General features: G+C 41.2%; 1 protein-coding gene across 4 annotated transcripts in view; it reads left to right on the forward strand.

The window, feature by feature from the left end:
* LOC144699655 (myosin phosphatase Rho-interacting protein-like) overlaps positions 1 to 18,732 on the forward strand; it is a 407,667-nt gene that overhangs the window by 341,368 nt on the left and 47,567 nt on the right. The window lies entirely within an intron of this gene.

Here is an 18,732-nt window from a genome sequence, read left to right on the forward strand (position 1 = left end):
TATTACTTTTTGGCAGGTGGCCTTTATTACATCATTTAAGAGATTTATTAGGGAATGAGTTTACAAAGCATTAGTGTTCTTATATTATAACACTCCTGTGAATTGCTCAGGGCTGCTTGTACACCTGTGGAATCTGAATTAGTGAAAGATGGATAGAATAGAAACTAACTTTTCCTAAAGAGAAAATATTTTGTCCATTAACTGAAATGCCCAGAAACTAAATATTAGGGCTAAATCTTCAGCTAACCCTTTGACAAGATTCAGTTTTATTCAAGATATAGCTTATGCCCAAAATAGATTTCAGTAGATGAGTATAGAAAAGGTACATCATGGAACGATTCTGACAATTGGTGATCTTGGAGCATAATTGAATTTCAGCCTTTTGATTAGTTAATTCTGGAATGAAGTTTGAGCAAAAGAAATCCTGTGCTTGAATCTTGCGTTCGTCGGGCATGCATGGCCGCGATTGGCCCCCAAACGCAAATTCGTGCTGGCTGGCCAATTAACGGACAGCCAGTGTGAATTGCGCACTGAGAAAGGCTCAGCGCTGTCAGGGGGGGTTCACGAAGAGAGTGGGCGCTGAGAGAAGGGATCACGTTCCCTGAAGGCTGATGGATGCTGTGGAGCTGCCTCATGGAGCTACAGTAACTTAAAAATGAAATGAGCTCAATAAACTGCTGCAAACTGTGACAATACTGTAAATTCAAGCACCTGACAGCAGACTGCATAGCAGATTAGCCCTCAAGTTTCATCTTTTACTTTATTTAACCCCAGACATTTCATCCCACCTTGGATGTAGTTTGTAATGAAAACGTGATGGCCGTTTGGCCTGTCCGCCAACCGTATAAGTGGACAGGCCGCATAAAATCTCTTGACAATTACCTCCTTACTGGGCTCAATTGCCCACCTAATTGTAAGTGGACGCGCTTTTGACTCGTGTGCCGCCTGCCGACTATAATGTTGCGCACAAGCGCAATGACGCCATGCCCGATGTAATTTCATGACATTTTGTGCCTTCGGGTCGGATGCGTGCCCAACCTTGGAACTCAAGGTTCAGGCCCTGGGAAATATCAGTCTGGAGCACTTTCAACTGATGCTTTTAAATGCCTAAGATGTGTAGTATTTTCTCAGTGAAGTGAATACCAAAGAAATCCAATTCAGTAAAAAAAAAACTAAGATCTTGGCTGTCTCACAAGTAATGCCGTGGCATTGTTTATTTCACACTTGTAGAAGGACCTCAAATTCACAGTTATTGCACACACAAGTGATTGAGAGTCCTCCTTATAGCGAAATGAACCTAGTAGTATACTACTCCCTCAGTTGTCACTATTGACGCTTCTCCCTCCCAAAGCTTACATTTCAAGGGAAGGGGGAGATTTGTGCTGTCAACCTTGTATGTCCTGTTAATTGCATGGAATATCTTACCAAAAATTTAACTAAAATTATTTTGAAAATTTAATTGGATTTGGTTTGTTACCAGACAAAGTATAAGGGGTCAGAGTAGATGTTCTCCTAGGAAAAGCATTTTGAAAGATCTTACCTGTAACAAAGAAGCTTTATGAAAATAATTGAGACAGGTTTTACACTTTTGACAAATGGATAGAAGAGACTTTACTGACACGGTTTCATATCTGTATTTTAAAACCATGATTACTGTAGATTTTCCTTACTTCTACTTTGGATCACTGTTATGATGATTCACAACTTCCCATGCTTTCAAGCCGGTCTTGACCAGCTCTTCTATCTAATAAATGCTAAGTAATGTGCTTGGAGATAACAAACAGAAAACCAAAGCTGTTTGTTTCTTTTAAACTATTGGGGTTATTATTCTGCGTCCGCATGCTCTCTCCCCAGTCCTTGATGAGCAATAGAACAACAGATCAGACCTTGTACATGATTTATACTGTTAAGCAAATTAAGCAATGAATGCAATATAATAGAAATTTTATTATCTATATCCATAAGAAACACACTAAAGTTACAATTTAAATGCTTAACTGCTCTTTATATAGATAACTTATGTAGATGGCAGATTTTTTCCTCTTCATATACATACTGTAGCAGGTAACTAAGCAACCATGCTTTACTGTGAATATCTAAATCTGGTCAACTGAACGTCAATCAAAGGACTTTACTGTTCCATTTTATGTCCCTTAAATTATTGTGAAGTCTTGCTTGAATTCTGTAACTACATATTTTGCACCCTCGCCCCCCCCCCCTCAATGGAAAATATAATAAACTTTGCTGCATATGGCTTTATAAATTCATTAGGTATTGTACTCTGATTTAAAGGGACAGCTGCCAGACCAAAATAAAAATTTGCTACTCCATTTTATGACATAAGTGTTAAATGCCATTGATAAAGTAATCTTGCTTTATAGTTGTGTCTGCCAAGTAGGTAAGATTAACTGTCACAATGGGAATTAATGGAAAGTAAGTTTAAATAATGAAAAAAACTTGTTCAAAGCAAGTCAAGTTTGTAATAACCTATTAAGCAGTATTAAAATTGGATTATTCAGAATGCAATTTGTGTCATAATAGAAGAGTTAATGCTCTAGATGGATGAGCTTTGATGGGTTGAAAGTTATCTTTTTTCCCCCTTCTGGTCACTGAACATCCCAGCTTGAAACTAGCAACATTCCAAAAGAGATTTTAACTTGACTGACGAGGGTCTCTGACCATGTTAGTGAACAAGGACTTAATTTCTCTCATGACTGACCTTAAAGATAATGGGACCAAGCATAATGGGACCCGTTCGCAAAGCATTAAGGGACGCAAAATGTTTGTGCACTATGAAAAAAGATTTTAAAATTATCTAACAATAGCTTTCAATTCTTTTTCAAAATGTATTTAAGAGTAGTGTTACCTTAAGGTGAGGAGGGGCCAAATGATTCTATTCTCCTCATTTGATTAAAACAGGGGTTGGGATGTTCCAGCCCCATCCACTGCCAGGAGTCAACGGACTTTTCGCTGGGCCGGTGGATTCTGCCACAACAGGGCTGGAAAATCCTGGCCAGGACTTTTTTAAAGAAAGGACAAACTTCCCAATTCTGCGAGTATTTAACTCTTTACGTGCTATCATTATAAAGAACACAAACAGGTTTTCTTGAGTTTTTATCTTTCACCCGGCCTAGGTTTAAAAAAGAAAAAATATTTTTTTTAACTCTCCGACTTTCACACGCGCACACATTATTGCGGAGGAGGTTGGATTAAGTAAGTTGAAGTCTAGTAAAGTTAAAGAGATATAGGGCTCTGAAGGTTTCTGATTTGGCTGGTTTCAGGCTGAACTCGGCCTGCTGCTTTTGATATTGAGGCGGTTTAAAGCTGTAAACGTGATTTATATGTTCTTCTGGAGATAACAATGCTGATTTGAGGTATTTTTAAAATCCCTGCCTGTGGCACATGGATAGTCACAATCAACAGATAGTTCAGCTTGCAGGTTAGATTGGTGGGGGTGGGAGGGGAAGGAACCCCACCCGGGGTCTTGGTCCTTCAGCATCTCAGTTGCTTGTGTCCAATTCTGTGAAGAAAATAAGCCCTTAAACACAAAGTCCGATCTGAAGAAGAGTCATATGGATTCAAAACGTTATCTCCACAGATGCTGTCAGACCTGCTGAGTTTTTCTAGCATTTTTTATTTTCGTTTCAGATTTCCAGTGTCCACAGTATTTTGCCTTTACCTCCCTCCAACTGCCCCATGACCCAGAATATGATCGTGGCCAGTGTATTCAGTTACTTTGATTAGATCATGATAGTCAATTCCTCTCTCAGCCAGGGTCCCATTGTCCAAATGATTTTGGCAATTGGTTTGCCTCCACCCAGTTGAGTACCCAGGTGATTGTCTGGATGCTTTGCTAATGGGATAGAAGATGACCCCTATTCATTCTCTTTCATGGCCATTGTTCCTGGTGTGGTTTTGCAGACGGGTTGTCTCCATTTCAGTAGTTTTGGAATGTAGAAGGTACAGTGGTACAAATATGTGATTTTTGTGTGTGATCCCAAGTCACTGGAATGTGACTTTAACTTTTTTTTAAATCAATTGGGGTTTTCCAACCAATAAATTCAAAAGTAATTTTTTGATATAAAGCATGGTTTCACAACATTAGCATTAACCATTGTGCCCCGTAATTATGTTTAGTTCCTAAAGTGAACTTTACTTTCAGTTTTTCTTCTTCTCACCTTTTAACATGTGTGAATCCAGCTAGCATAATATGTCTGTATACATTTTAATTTAAATGGAGGAACAGAATAAATTGAGCTTTTTCCCCTACATTTTTCTTCTGCTCTCTTGAAGGTGTTGATTCTTTTGTTGGATGTTTTGTCAAGCTTCATTCATGAAGGTAGTGCTGATAGGCTTTTTGACATTTGGACAGAGGAATTGCATATCCTCAGCTAATGTCCAACAGCGGCAACCACTTGAGTTTATATAGCTTCTTTGGCCTGGATTTTTCCTATGGTGAGAGCGGGCAGGCCAATTAAGGCCCGCCCAACGTAATGCGTGACCGGTAGCGCTCAGTGCTACCTGTGTGGGCGGGGGGAGGATGGAGAGTTGGGGCCTGCGCTCTTTCGCACATGTACACAAAAGAGCGCAGCAATCTCCCTGAGTCACGGAGCTGCCTCAGGGAATTGAATGGTTATGAGAAATAAAGAATAGACTTAAAAATTTATTCAAACATGCCCCCTCTTGTGACTGTGACACATGAGTTGGGACATGTTTGTAAAGGTGGGAAAATTTATGTATTTATTTTATAAAAGCTTCAGGAAACCTCATCCCACCCATGGATGAGGTTTCCTGAAAAACATGAAGGCTGCTTTGGCTTTTCACATGCCTGCCAACCTTAAGGTTGGACGGGCAGCATTCTGAACTACTTTAATTACTTCCTTAATGGCCTTAATAGGCCATTGACATTTCAGCAGGCGCGCAGCTGTCTTTGGAGCACGCCCGTCGAACGAAATATCGAGATGACGTCGGGACGCACACCCGACGTCATCGCGCGCCATTTTACACGTCGGTGTGTCGGGCCCACCCCTGCACTACGACTGGGAAATTCAGCCCTTTAAGATAGTAAAATGTCCCACAGTGCTTCACGAGCATTATCAAACAAAATATGACATGAAGCTTCATAAGGAAATATTAGGGCAGATAATCAAAAGCTTTGTTGGAAGAGACAGGCTTTAAAGAGCATCTTAAAGGAAAAAAGTGAGGCAGAAAGGTTTAGGTAGGGAATTTCAGAGCTTAGGGCCTCAGCAGCTGAATATATGGTCACCAATGGCAGAGTGGTTAAAATTGTGGATGTGCAAGTGGCCAGAATGGAGGATTGCAGATATCTCTGGAGAGCTGGAGGAGATTACAGAGGGGTGAGACCATAGAGGGATTTGAAAACAAGGATGGGAATTTTAAAATCTAGACATTGCTCAACCCCGACACATTCTAGGTCAGAGGGTATAGAGCTGATGAGTGAATTGGAATTGATGCAAGTTAAGATATGGGGGTGAATTTTACAGGGAGATGGATTATCTGCCCTCAGACTGAAAAGTCTGTCAGCACCATGCTGATTAGAAATCTGACTGCCCCACAATGATGATACGCTGGGGGAAGTCTTAATTGATTTAGAGTAGGACTTCCATCCTCATCTGGGAGGAAATCCTGCTCTAGAGAGCTGCCGGCTAATCTGATTGCCAGGATCGAGTAGTGGCTGCTGCCGGGACTGCAAGAAATTCCTGGAGAAGAAGTGTCATGGATCCTGGGCTTCGGGTAAGACGGGGAATTTTGGATGGGCCTGCTTGGCAGACCCTAGCAAGATGGGTGGGTGACCATGTTTTGGAAGGCAGGGATGCCTCTGAATTTGGGGGGTTGGGGCGGGGGTAGCAGGATGGTGCCTTCGATGGGGTCAGGGGAACCTTCCCAAAGGAGATAGCCCCATCCCTGACTGCCAACAGCCAGTGCAATGAAAACTGTCAGGCTGCCCGCCTTGCTCCTACCTTCTCAGCTCACACATTATAGTGCTGGATGCAGAATAAGGCCCTTAATTGGCCGTTTATTGGCCACTTAAGGGCCTCGATAGGCCCATGGGTGGGCGAGCTGCCTGATGCCTTACCTGCCACTGTAATATGGGAAAGAGGTCGGGGGTGGACAGGAAGGTGGTGGGCAGGCCACCTGTTTATTTTACAAGCCCACCACCTTCAAATACAGCAGCGGGGGTGTGGAGGGGATGTTGGGTGGGTGGGTTGTAAAATTCACCCCTGCGGCAACAGAGTTTTGGATGAACCTATTGAGACTGGAAGATGGGAGGCTGGCCAGGAGCGTGTTCAAATAATCAATTCTACAAGGTAACAAAGGCGCAAATGAGCTTTGTAGGAACGGACTGGGGTGACCTTTCGGAGCTGGAAATAAGCAGTCTTAGCGCTGACACAGATATGTGGTTGGATTCCCATCCCAGTCAAACTCTACACCAAGGTTGTGAACAGTCTGGTTCAGCCTTGGATAGTTGCCAGGAAGAAGGATGGAGTCAGCAGCTACATCAAGGATTGAAGATCACAGCGTTGGTCTTTCTAATATTTAGTTGAAGGAAAATTCTGCTCAACCAGGACTGAATGTCTTTACTATCCAACAATGGAAAGCTCAAGAGATATGATGGTGAGGTAGAACTGGGTGCCTTCAGCGTACCTGTGGACCATAACATTGTATTATCAGATGATAGTGCCAGGGATGAGAAATAGAAGGGGTAGATGGATAGATCCTGGGGAAGACATCAGAGTACCGGGTTGCGAGCGTGAAGAGAAGCCAGTGCAGATGATTCTCTGGCTGCAACTGTATACATTAGGATGGAAATTGGTATGTGCAATCCCACCCAGCTGGGCGATCATGGAGAGGATTTGGGGGAGGTTGGTGGGGAGAATCTTTGATGAAATTTAGCACAGGGAAGTGCCTGGGCAGCTTCCCGTACTTGTTGGAGGATGCAGGGGAGTTTCAACAAGGCTGTTTGCAGTACAGAAATGAAGCCAGTGTTATCTTTGCACTCCAGGATGATCTTGGAATAATGAGCAGTTTGGTAGAGAAGAACAGGACTCCATAACCCATTTGCCCAATTACAAGCAGAAGTCACTGGATAGCATTCAGAAGCTGGAGTACTGGTCACTTTTTCTATTTACCACCACCACCTCACCTCTCTCTCTCTCCCCTCCCTCCACTCCAACCCATCCACCATATTGAGGCCTCTGGTCCTTCATTTATTTTATGATTTCAGGATATGGCTGAGCATTCCAGCTTTTGTATTTAAAAGTTCATGTGCAATATCTTGTTGGGGCAAATTCGGCTTAGAATTTTTGGACAAATTGATTGTAAATGAAATGAGCAGTGATTTCTAGTCAGTTTGCAGGCATGACCCCAAGCTTACGATCACCTGTTATTTTAATTCTCCACTTTGCTCCCACACTGACCTCTCTGTCCTCAGCCTCCTGCAGTGTACCAGTGAAATTCAAGGAGCAGTGCTTCATCTTTCAATTTGGCACTTTGCAGTCCTGGATCCAATATCAAGTTCAACAATTTCAGTCTGTAATCTCTACCCTCATTTTGTTCCCTTTTTCTTGGCTGGTTTTGGTTTTGCTCTCTTGTTTTTCTCTTATGTTTTTGCTTTTAGATGACAACTGTAAATTATTCTGCCATTCAGACCTCTTCTTGACATATTTTCTGTTTCTTTATTTGTCCCAGCACCACTCCCTTTAGCATTGCCCTACCAACCCATTTATTATTAATCTCTCCCAACTTCACCATGCCCCAGAACTTCCTTTTTGTTCTTTTTCTGCTTCCCCACTTTCACTTGCTCAAAACCTATTACATTTGTAACTTTTCCCAGTTCTGAAAGGCCATGGGCCTGAATGTCCAGTGATTTCCACTGTTGTATTTTGAGGGCTGTTTTTCTGCAACCTGTTAACACATGTACTTTCCAGTAATTTTCTGTTGTGTTCCCTGATACTCTGTTGCTCCCGAGTATCTGCAGAGACATCAAAAAGGAACCAGAATGCAAAATCTGTAAATATTTATCCAGATTAAAAACCAACCAAGTCAAATGAGGAATTTTACTTCAAAAAAACAGTCACTCAGTAAACATAAATTAGTATTTAAAACAGGCTGAATGACTGATGATAAATGCTGACCATCCATGCTGGACTGTGTCAAATCACCTCTTTCCTCACCCCTATTCCCCCTCAATCCCCATCTTCCCACATATCAAATTGTATAAGGTGAGGTTTGAGAAGTCTTTAATGGCGTTTCTCAAAAGCAAAAAAAGGGCTAATAATTAGGGCTAATTTTAGACTTATTGAGGCCATGTGGAGAGTTGAATTGATAAACGAATTTTTGCAAAGACAGGATGTTCTCTTCCAAAGTTTAGGTTATGAACTGTTCATTGTTAAGGAAGATGGCAGAGCTCTTTACATGTGAACTTTGCTGTACCTAAACTCTTGAGTATATAGAAATATTGAATATAGACTGGGTTCTCAATGTTAATCTCTCCATGTTCCTGACCATTTAGGAAAAAAACTAATGTTTTTGTGCTGCTTACATTATTATGAAATTGATATTACTGACGACATATTAACATTTAATAAAAATACTGAGAATCTCCATCGCTCACGTTTCTTCCTTGAGAAACATGATGCACAACTTAGGGGAAAATCTTCTCCCTGTCAGCAGGGCTAAGTGGGACTGGGTGCGGGCAGGCGCACACCGCCATTTTACATGGGTGGGCCAATTAAGGCCCACCCAGTGTGACACGCACCCAGAAGCGCTGAGTGCTCCCTGTGCGGGTGGGGGGAGTAGGCTGAGTCGAGGCCTGCACAGAGCTGCCTCAGGGAGATAAGTCTGATTTTTAAAAAATTTTAATAAAGAAAAAAAATTTTTTTGAGACATGTCCCCTTATGTGACAGCGCCACATGAGCTGGGACATGTCAATGAATTTTATTTAAAAATTTTGTTAAACTTTAAAAACCTTCATGAAACCTCATCCCGCCTGTGGATGAGGTTTCATGATAAATGTGACGGCTGCCTGGGCTCTTCGCCTACCCACCGACCTTATGGTTGGACGGGCAGCTCAGTTAATTATTTTAATTGATATTTAAATAGCCTTAATAGGCCTTTGACAGGTCAGCGGGTGCACAGCTGACTCCGCTGCATGCCCACCAAACTGAAGATCTGAATGATGCGCGGTGACGTCAGGACACATGCCTAACGCCACCGCATGTCATTTTGCGCATCGGCGAGTGGCACCCCCCCCCCCCCCCCCCCGACCCCGCTCGCCAACCCGAAGATCCTGGTCTAAAGTATTGTGAACGGTGAGGAGGACAGCCTGATGAAAAGGGCTGACACATGGCAGGTGAAATTTAATGCAGAAACATGAAGTGGTACATTTCAGTAGGAAGAATGAGGAGAGGCAATATGAACTAAAAGGAAATAGAGACACCTGAGTATATATGTGCACAAATCATTGAAGGTGGCAGGGAAGGTTGAGAAAGTAGTTAAATAGACACCCTAAATCCTGTGCTTTATAAACAGAGGCATAAAGTACAAAAGCAAGGAAATTATGATGAAGCTTTATAAAACACTGGTTTGGTCTCAACTGGATTATTGTGTCTAATTCTTGGCACTGCACTTTAGGAAGGATGTAGGCTTTACAGAGGATGCAAATTAGATTTGAGGATGGCTCTGGGAATGAGGGACTTCAGTTGCAGTAAAGTCCCGCCGTTCACGGGAGCTACGTTTCCCAAATTCTCACAGAGAAATTGCGAACGGCAAACATACTTTATAATGGGAATGAATTAGATAGGTTCTAGCCATCGCAAAATTACTTACTGTACATCTGAGCTTTGCTCTTCCAGATGTGGAAACCTTTCCAACCCTTCACCTATCTCTCCTGAGCAGTGACATCCCTCAAATTCACATCCCAAACATAAAAAAAGCATGTCTTTGAATGCAGACAACTTAAATAAAAACTCCATTACTACAACATTCAACCACTGACTATCCAGGAAGTCAAACCCTTACTTTTAGGCTCTTTTCCTCATTTGTTTATCATCTCCAAGGGATTACAAAACTATAAACAGGTATTTTAAAATGAACTTCAATAAATTTCTTTCCAATTTCTAAAGATATTTTGAGACCAATACCACAGATGGGCGAAGATTTGGGGCCGCAATGGGTGATCGGATGCACAAACACTTTGACGTGGGTAAACAAATTCGTGAAAGAGGTCACGAACAGCAAGAGTTTACTGTCCATGGATAGATTAAAGAAGCTAGTGGTGTTCTTAAAGAGAAGGCTGAGAGGAGATTTGATAGAGGTGTTCAAAATCATGAGGGGTTTAGATAGAATAGATAGACAGAAACTGTTAGTGGAGTTATCAAGAACCAGAGAACAGAGATTTAAGGTCATTGGCAAAGGAATCAAAGGCACCGTGAGAAAACATTTTTTACGTAACAAGTGGTTAGGATCTGGAATACACTTCCTGAAAAGGTGGTGGAGGCAGATTTAATTGTGGCTTTCAAAATGGAATTGGATAATTATTTGAAGATAAAAGATTTTGCAGGGTTACAGGGAAAGGGCAGGGGAATTGGAGTAGCTGAATTGTATTAGAGAGAGCAGGTGTGGACTTGACGAGCCAAATGACCTCTTTCTGTGCTGTACTCTTTCTGTGCCGTAACCATTCTATGATTCTATGCTGTCAAAACAACTGCGTCTATCATATCGCAACAAAAACAAAAATTGCTGGAAAAACTCAGCAGGTCTGACAGCATCTGTGGAGAGAGACAGACAGAGATAACGTTTCGAGTCCGTATGACTCTTCAGATCTGAAGAAGAGTCATACGGACTCGAAACGTGATCTCTGTCTCTCTCTCCACAGATGCTGTCATACCTGCTGAGTTTTTCCAGCATTTTTTGTTTTTGTTTCAGAGTTCCAGCGTCTGCAGTATTTTGCCTTTATTTTTGTGTCTATCATGTGCTATTCAATCCCATTTCTTTGCCTTTCTAACAGAATCAGGAAACCAGAATCAGTTACAAACAGTAATATTAAATGTATCAGCTATACACAGTTAAGAGCAGCGGTTGTTACACAGATAAACTTGGCAACTGTTTTGCGCGCCTGAAGATCCCAGGAATAGGTATCACAGAATGAGTGGTTGCATCTCAAGCAACATCTGACAATTCGTCATAAATATAAAGTAATAAACTTCTGCTATGGAAAAGCTTCAGTGGACCACAGTTTCACAAAGCATGGTCAGATCTGTGATTTAAATAATAGAATGCTGTAAATATGAAAACTAGATGTGAAATGTCCCTTGTTCAGTGAATTGATTTACCAATTGGAGCCTCGCATAACAAGCTATGGAGATTGAAGCCACTCGGTATGATTTTTGAGAAAATTATTTCCTGAGTGAATTTGGAGAAGGCTGAAGGATGATTGTGTGGATATCACTGGTATCCCAAACTGGTGAAAGGAAAAAAATTGCATCTGCCATCGATGCTTATTGACCTAGTTCACTTTTGTTTTGTCTGCAGAAAATAAAATGTTGAAATGATGGTTATAATCAGGTTACAAAATTTTCTGCCATGGGGATAATATTTTCGCAATTTGATTTTATAACTAAGTAAAATGTTCCATATGCAACAATGTCTAATTGCTTATACTGTCTCTTTTATTCCATGAGTAAAATCATATTGAGTGAAATTAAATGCAATAAATATGTTTAGCAGTTTGATTACTATGGGAAAAGAACAGGATGGAGACAATTGAAAAGTATTTACAACATAGACACAGGCAATTCAGTTCAACAGGTCACCTCACTTCACTGAAACTCATCAGCGTCCATGCTTGCTATTTAGAGCAAAATTATAATGTATGCATTATATATACATTTAAGATTTTTCTCTAAATTGGAAAGCAGATATATTTCCTGCAGCTTATTTGTGAAGCCGCATGTTATAAAATGCAATTTCATCTTGGTCAACAGCCGAATAGTAATTTTAAAATCGTTTTTAATAAAAGCTGAAATAGCTGAGATTAAAATGTTCTTGTTGGGTGGTTTCTGATCTTTGCATGCACACTTTACAGCGGTAGAGTTGGCATCACTCCCTCTAAAGTTCAGTTATTAACAATGATTAACTTCTATATCCTCTTATTTATTTCTTATAAGTTTTCAAAAAGAGGTTTTATATAAACACAAAAGACTGATTATCTCACTGGGAACTAGTTTGGAGGGGTTTTCTAGAACCCTGCTGTTAATTAAGCTAGTTCAGACTTGGTAAAATGGCGCAATCACCTGAGGTTAAACACCCACTCAACTCCCCGTCACTACAGGACTCAATACTCCACCCAGCTTGTTTCCTGATCTCGTCAGCACAATTTAAACAAAAGTATTTAACAAAAAGAAATGCATAGATGTTGAAGTTATAATTCCTTGTAAGGTTCTCTGATTAATTTATGGCCAGACCTCACCATCTTTCTTCCAAAATTAAAGATGGTTTCCTCTGCTCCTATGTGGAATTGAAATGCAGAAACTTTACTGCCTTGTTGCAGTTTCTTCACATTGCCTTCACATTCTGCTTCTTTTCCTGAACTATCCATGTCTGTCTTGAATTTACTCAGTAACTAAGCATGCACAGTCTTCTGGGGTTGAGAATTCCAAAAATTCACACGTTAAGTGAGAAGAATGGCATACTCCCCCTGATAATATGTTCATATTAGGGGGTAGACCGGAAACTAGAGTTGAGGCCCACAATCAGATCAGCCATGATCTTACCAAATGGCTGAGCAAGCTTGAAGGGTCAAATGGCCTACTCTTTCTAATTTTTGTTTGTATGTTTGTATTTCTCCTCTTCACAGTTCTAAATGGTCAAACCCTTATCCTGAGATTATGACCCCTAATTCTAGATTCCCCAGTCAGAGGAAAACAGCCTCTCTGCATTTACCCTGGCAAGCCCTCTAAGAATTTTATACATTTCAATGAAATCATCTCTCATTCTTACAAATTCCAGAGAATATAGACCCATTCTACTCAATCTCTCCTCATAGAATAGACATCTTATTTTAGGAATTAATCCACTGAACCTTTGTTGCATCCCTTTTAAGGCATGTAGGCCTCCTTAGGTGAGGAAGCTAAAACAGGACACAGTACTACAGGTATAGTCTCACCATAAGAGCTATATATTTGCAGCAAGACTTCCTTACTCTTATATTCCAACCCCTTTGCAATAAAGGCTAACTTGGCATTTGACTTTCTTATTTCTTGCTGTGCCCCAATGTTAACTTTTTGTGATTTGTGTATAAGAACCTCAATACCAACATTAACTAATTTCTCACCTTTTTAAAAAAAAAAATTGTTTCCATTCTTCCTACCAAAATAGATAATTTCAACGTTTCCACACTATATCTACCACCTTGCATAATCGCTATACTTTGTGTAAATAATTTTTGCTAAATGATTAAAGAGTAAGACCAAAGTGGAAGTCTATTTTCTCAAAATTGTGCATATAACATACTTTTGTTATTCAGTTATATTTTGAAGATTATTAAATGGATACTTTATTTTCTAGTGTTTAGGTAGTTTGGTTGCTTAAATTTGGCCTAGTCCTCCAATTTCATATCAATTGGTCCATTTGCTCCATTGTTACAAGTGAGACTATGGGCAATTGAATTTATCATTCATTAGCCTTTGGATTTATGTTGCTCAATCCTGTAGGGCATTTGGCTTTTCACTTCATTCTGACTTTTTGTTAGTTGTTTTCTTTTAAAATTTTGGCAAAGATTGAATTTTATTTGCTTCAAAGTGAATTTAAGTTCTATTCAGTGTTGGTTAAAGGAACATTAATCTCGTCTTGTGCCCAATTTCCAATTGGAGCACTGCTAGCTGCATGAAGCCCCCTTATTCTGTCCAGTAATGAGCCTCAACCCTAACTCCAACTTCAAAAGGCATTCACTGGTTTCTGTATAATAGTTCCATATCCCATACAAAGACCATCTTTCCTGAAGATTCATAATGTTCAGTTTCAGTTCCACAGGCATCAGCTGTCCACCAATACCTCACACCTGATGTCAGACTGTCTCCTATTCCACTGTAAAGACATTATAGCCATGTCTTCCACTAATACCCACACAAATGCATTTTCCAACAGCAGTCAGTACTTTTTCTTGTTGGGTGGTGGGTGAATTATCTAATTGTGTGTGTACATAAAGAGTGAACATATGAAATAAAAGCTGAAGATTTAAATAATTTATGTGGAAGAAAATTAATTATGTATTATTTTTGTGATCAGATAGCATTACTGAGTAAATTATTTTCATGTTAGTTGATGAGGATGGAACTTTATATTTACAGATTTGAGCAACAGTGAAGGAAATAATGGAGCACAGAGTTGAATTGAATGTGAAAAATTCATTACTTTTAATTTATTTCCCAGAAGCTTTAGATTTGATATAGTGGATGAGAAAAATTTCATTGATGAATTAAATGTAAAAAAGCTGGGCAAATAAATTTGAATATTTCCCAGAAGCTTTAGATTTGATATGGTGGATGAGAAGAATTTCATAGATGAATTAAATGTAAAAAAGCTGGGCAAATAAATTTGAAGTGTAGATAAAATACTTTTTAATGTTCAGTAACAAATAAGATGCGATTAACTTTTTTAATATTTTAAGTTGTCATGTTGTGGTTCGGAAATGGCAGTATTTATTTGAGCAGTAGGAGGGTAGTTTAGAAGCGGAGTAAGCTGGATGGGGCAGAGTAAAGCTCCATTTATATCCTGCGGTCATTGTATAAGCAACCTGGTTCAAAGCTGAATGGTATTCTCTACCGTCTCAAATCTTCAATGAAATTAGTCATCTGGATTTTTTTTCAGTACATTAGCATTTGATATAGGTCATAATATAGAGGGGGAGGCATGGTTTTAATAGCTTAGCACTGAACTACTTTGGGGAAAATGACAAAATTGTGCTAATTGAGTGAAATGATTCAATCGGGAAATGTATGCAAATGTAACGCTTTTATAGAATAGAAATATGAACTTTCTCCTCATCTTTCCCTGCTTACAGTATTTCAAACTATACTTACTGCAATGTCAGTACCAAACTCAAACAATATTTGATGTGAGAAAGGCAGTTGGATTTTATTTTGCCACGTTTCAAGCTTTGTTATTCTAAAACAGCTAGCTGAATCATAGGTCAGTTTTGGTTACCTCCTCAATGGATGAGGTCATGCCTGACAAATCTGTTAAGAATTCTTTGAGGAGGTAACGAGTAGGTTACACAAAGGAGAGCCAATGGATGTTATCTACTTGGACTTCCAGAAGGCCTTTGACAAAGTGCCGCACAGGAGGCTGCTCAGTAAGATAAGAGCCCATGGCGTTAGAGGCAAGGTACTAGCATGGATAGAAGATTGGCTGTCTGGCAGGAGGCAGAGAGTGGGGATAAGGGGGTCCTTCTCAGGATGGCGGCCAGTGACTAGTGGAGTTCCACAGGGGTCAGTGTTGGGACCACAACTTTTTACTTTATACATTAATGATCTAGATGAAGGAACTGAGGGCATTCTGGCTAAGTTTGCAGATATTACAAAGATAGGTGGAGGGACAGGTAGTATCGAGGAGGCGGGGAGGCTGCAGAAGGACTTGGACAGGTTAGGAAAATGGGCAAAGAAGTGGCAGATGGAATACAACGTGGGGAAGTGTGAGGTTATGCACTTTGGTCGGAAGAATAGAGGCATATAGACTATTTTCTAAATGGGGAGAGAATTCAGAAATCTGGAGTGCAAAGGGACTTGGGAGTCCTAGTCCAGGATTCTCTTAAGGTTAACTTGCAGGTTGAGTCAGTAGTTAGGAAGGCAAATGCAATGTTGGCATTTATTTCGAGAGGACTAGAATATAAAATCAGGGATGTGCTGCTGAGGCTTTATAAGGCTCTGGTCAGACCACATTTAGAATATTGAGCAATTTTGGGCCCCGTATCTCAGGAAGGATGTGCTGGCCCTGGAGAGGGTCCAGAGGAGGTTCACAAGAACGATCCCAGGAATGAAAGGCTTAACATATGAAGAACGTTTGAGGACTCTGGGTCTATACTCGATGGAGTTTAGCATGATATGGGGGGATCTGATTGAAACTTACAGAATACTGAAAAGCCTGGATAGAGTGGACATGGGGAAGATGTTTCCATTAGTAGGAAAGACTAGGACCCGAGGGCACAGCCTTAGAGTAAAGGGAAGACCTTTTAGAACAGAGATGAGGAGAAATTTCTTTAGCCAGAGAGTGATGATTCTATGGAATTCATTGCCACAGAAGGCTGTGGAGGCCAGGTCCTTGAGTGTATTTAAGACCAAGATAGATAGGTTCTTGATTGGTAAGGGGATCAAAGGTTACGGGGAGAAGGCGGGAGAATGAGGTTGAGAAACTTATCAGCCATGATTGAATGGAGGAGCAGACTCGATGGGCCGAATGGCCTAATTTCTGCTCCTATGTCAGTTGGTCTTATCATACTGCTTCCATGAGCATTTTAAGTTACACTTCTTTGTGCTCAATACCAGGCTCAAGGGCCAGGTAGGTTAGCCAAAAACTAAAACCCTGCGCCTTAATGTTGCTCATTCATGCCATGCCAATAAATGGCTGCCTATATCAATCTCCGTAACATCACTCCACTTTGCCCCTGTCTCAGCTCGCCTGCTGCTGAAACCTTTATCCATGTCTTTGTTACCTTTAGACTCGGCTATTCCAATGCATTATTCTATCTGGCCTCTCTAAACTTGAGGTTATTCAAAGTTCTGCTGCCGTGTCTTAACTTGCAGCGAGTCCCATTCCCCTGTGCTAGCTGACCTAATTGGCTCCCAGTCGAGTAACACCCTGCTTTTAAAATTTTCATCCTTGTTTTCAGATCCCTCCATAGCCTGCTCCTCCCTATCACTCTAAACTCCTCCAACCCCACAACCTCAGCGACATCTATGCTCCTCTAATTCTGGCCTCTTGTGCACTCTGGTCATAATTGCTCCACCGTTGGTGGCCATACCTTTTGTTGCTTAGCTCCCAAGCTCTGGAATTCCCTCCTTACATCTCTCAGCCTTTCTACCTCACTTGCCTCCTTTAAGACATTTCTTAAAATTTCATCACTCTTTGACAGTTTTTGGTCATCTGACCTAATATTTCCTTATGTAGCTTGGTGTCATACTTTGTTTTATAATGCTCCTGTGAAGTGCCTTGGCACATTTCATTATGTTAAAGGTGCTATATGAATATAAGTTTTTGTTGTTACACACAAATTCTACCAACTATCTTGCTCTAAGCAGGTTTGCCAATTTTATCAATTTGAGCATCTTCAACTATACCTGTCTCCAATGATGGTTTTGGTTCTTTGATATACACGTGACAAGATGCTTCCCCACTCAACAAGGTTTCATCATTGACTAATGAGCTACCACCCACTTCATTCTGCAGTAATTGGTACTGAACACTTGGGCTCCAGAACTTGCCCACCCTTAGCCGTACTGGAACAGGTTGGCTACAACCCTGCATCTACCCGGCAATGCAGAAAATAGCCCAGGTGTGTCCTGTACATAAAAAACAGGGCGTATCCAACTTGGCCAGTTACCGCCTCGTCGGTCTACTCTTGATCATCAGTAAAGTGATGGAAGGGGTCATCAACAATGCTATCAAGTGGCACTTGTATAGCAATGATCTGCTCACTGATGCTCAGTTTGGGTTCTGCCAGGGTCACCCTGCTCCTGACCCCATTACAGCCTTGGTTCAAAATGGACAAAAGAGCTGAACTCCAGATGTGAGAGTGACTGCCCTTGGTATCAAGGCAGCATTTGACCGAGTATGGCATCAAGGAGCCCTAGCAAATCTGGAGTCAATGGGAATCGGGGGGGAAAAGTTCTCTGCTGGTTGGAATGACACCTAGCACAAAAGATGATGATTGTCGTAGTTGGCGGTCAATCATCTCAGTTTCAGGACACCACTGCAGGAGTTCCTCAGGGTATTGTCCTAGGCCCAACAATCTCCAGCTGCTTCAACAATGACCTTCCTTCCAACATAAGATGGAGATGATTGCACAATGCTCGGCACCATTTGTGACTCCTCGGACACTGAAGCAGTCTATGTCCAAAATGTAGCAAGACCACCTGCACAATATCCAGGCTTGGGCTGACAAGTAACATTCGTGCCACACAAGTGCCAAACAGTGACATCTCCAACAAGAGAGAACCTAACCATCGCCCCTTGACATTCAATGGCATTGCCATTGCTGAATCCTGGGGGCTACCATTGACCAAAAACTGAACTGGACTAGCCATATAAATACTGTAGCTACCAGAGCAGGTCAGAGACTAGGAATCCTGCAGCGAATAACTCTCCACCAACTCCCCAAAGCCTGTCCGCCATCTACAAGGTACGAGTCAGGAGTGTGATGGAGTACTCTCCACTTGCCTGGATAAGTGCAGCTCCAACAACACTCATGAAGCTTGGCACCATCTAGGACAAAGCAGCCTGCTTTAGTGGCACCCCATCCACAAACATTCACTCCCTCCACAGCCAATGCAAGGTAGCAGCAGTAGTGTGTACTATCTACAAGGTGCACTGCAGGAACTCAACAAGGTTCCTTGGTCAGCACCTTCCAAACCCACGACCGCTACCATCTAGAAGGACAAGGGCAGCAGACACACCACAACCTGCAAGTTCCCCTCCATGCCACTCACCATTTTGACT

The sequence above is a fragment of the Cetorhinus maximus genome, chromosome 24, assembly GCF_964194155.1.
Source record: "Cetorhinus maximus chromosome 24, sCetMax3.hap1.1, whole genome shotgun sequence".
NCBI lineage: Eukaryota > Metazoa > Chordata > Chondrichthyes > Lamniformes > Cetorhinidae > Cetorhinus > Cetorhinus maximus.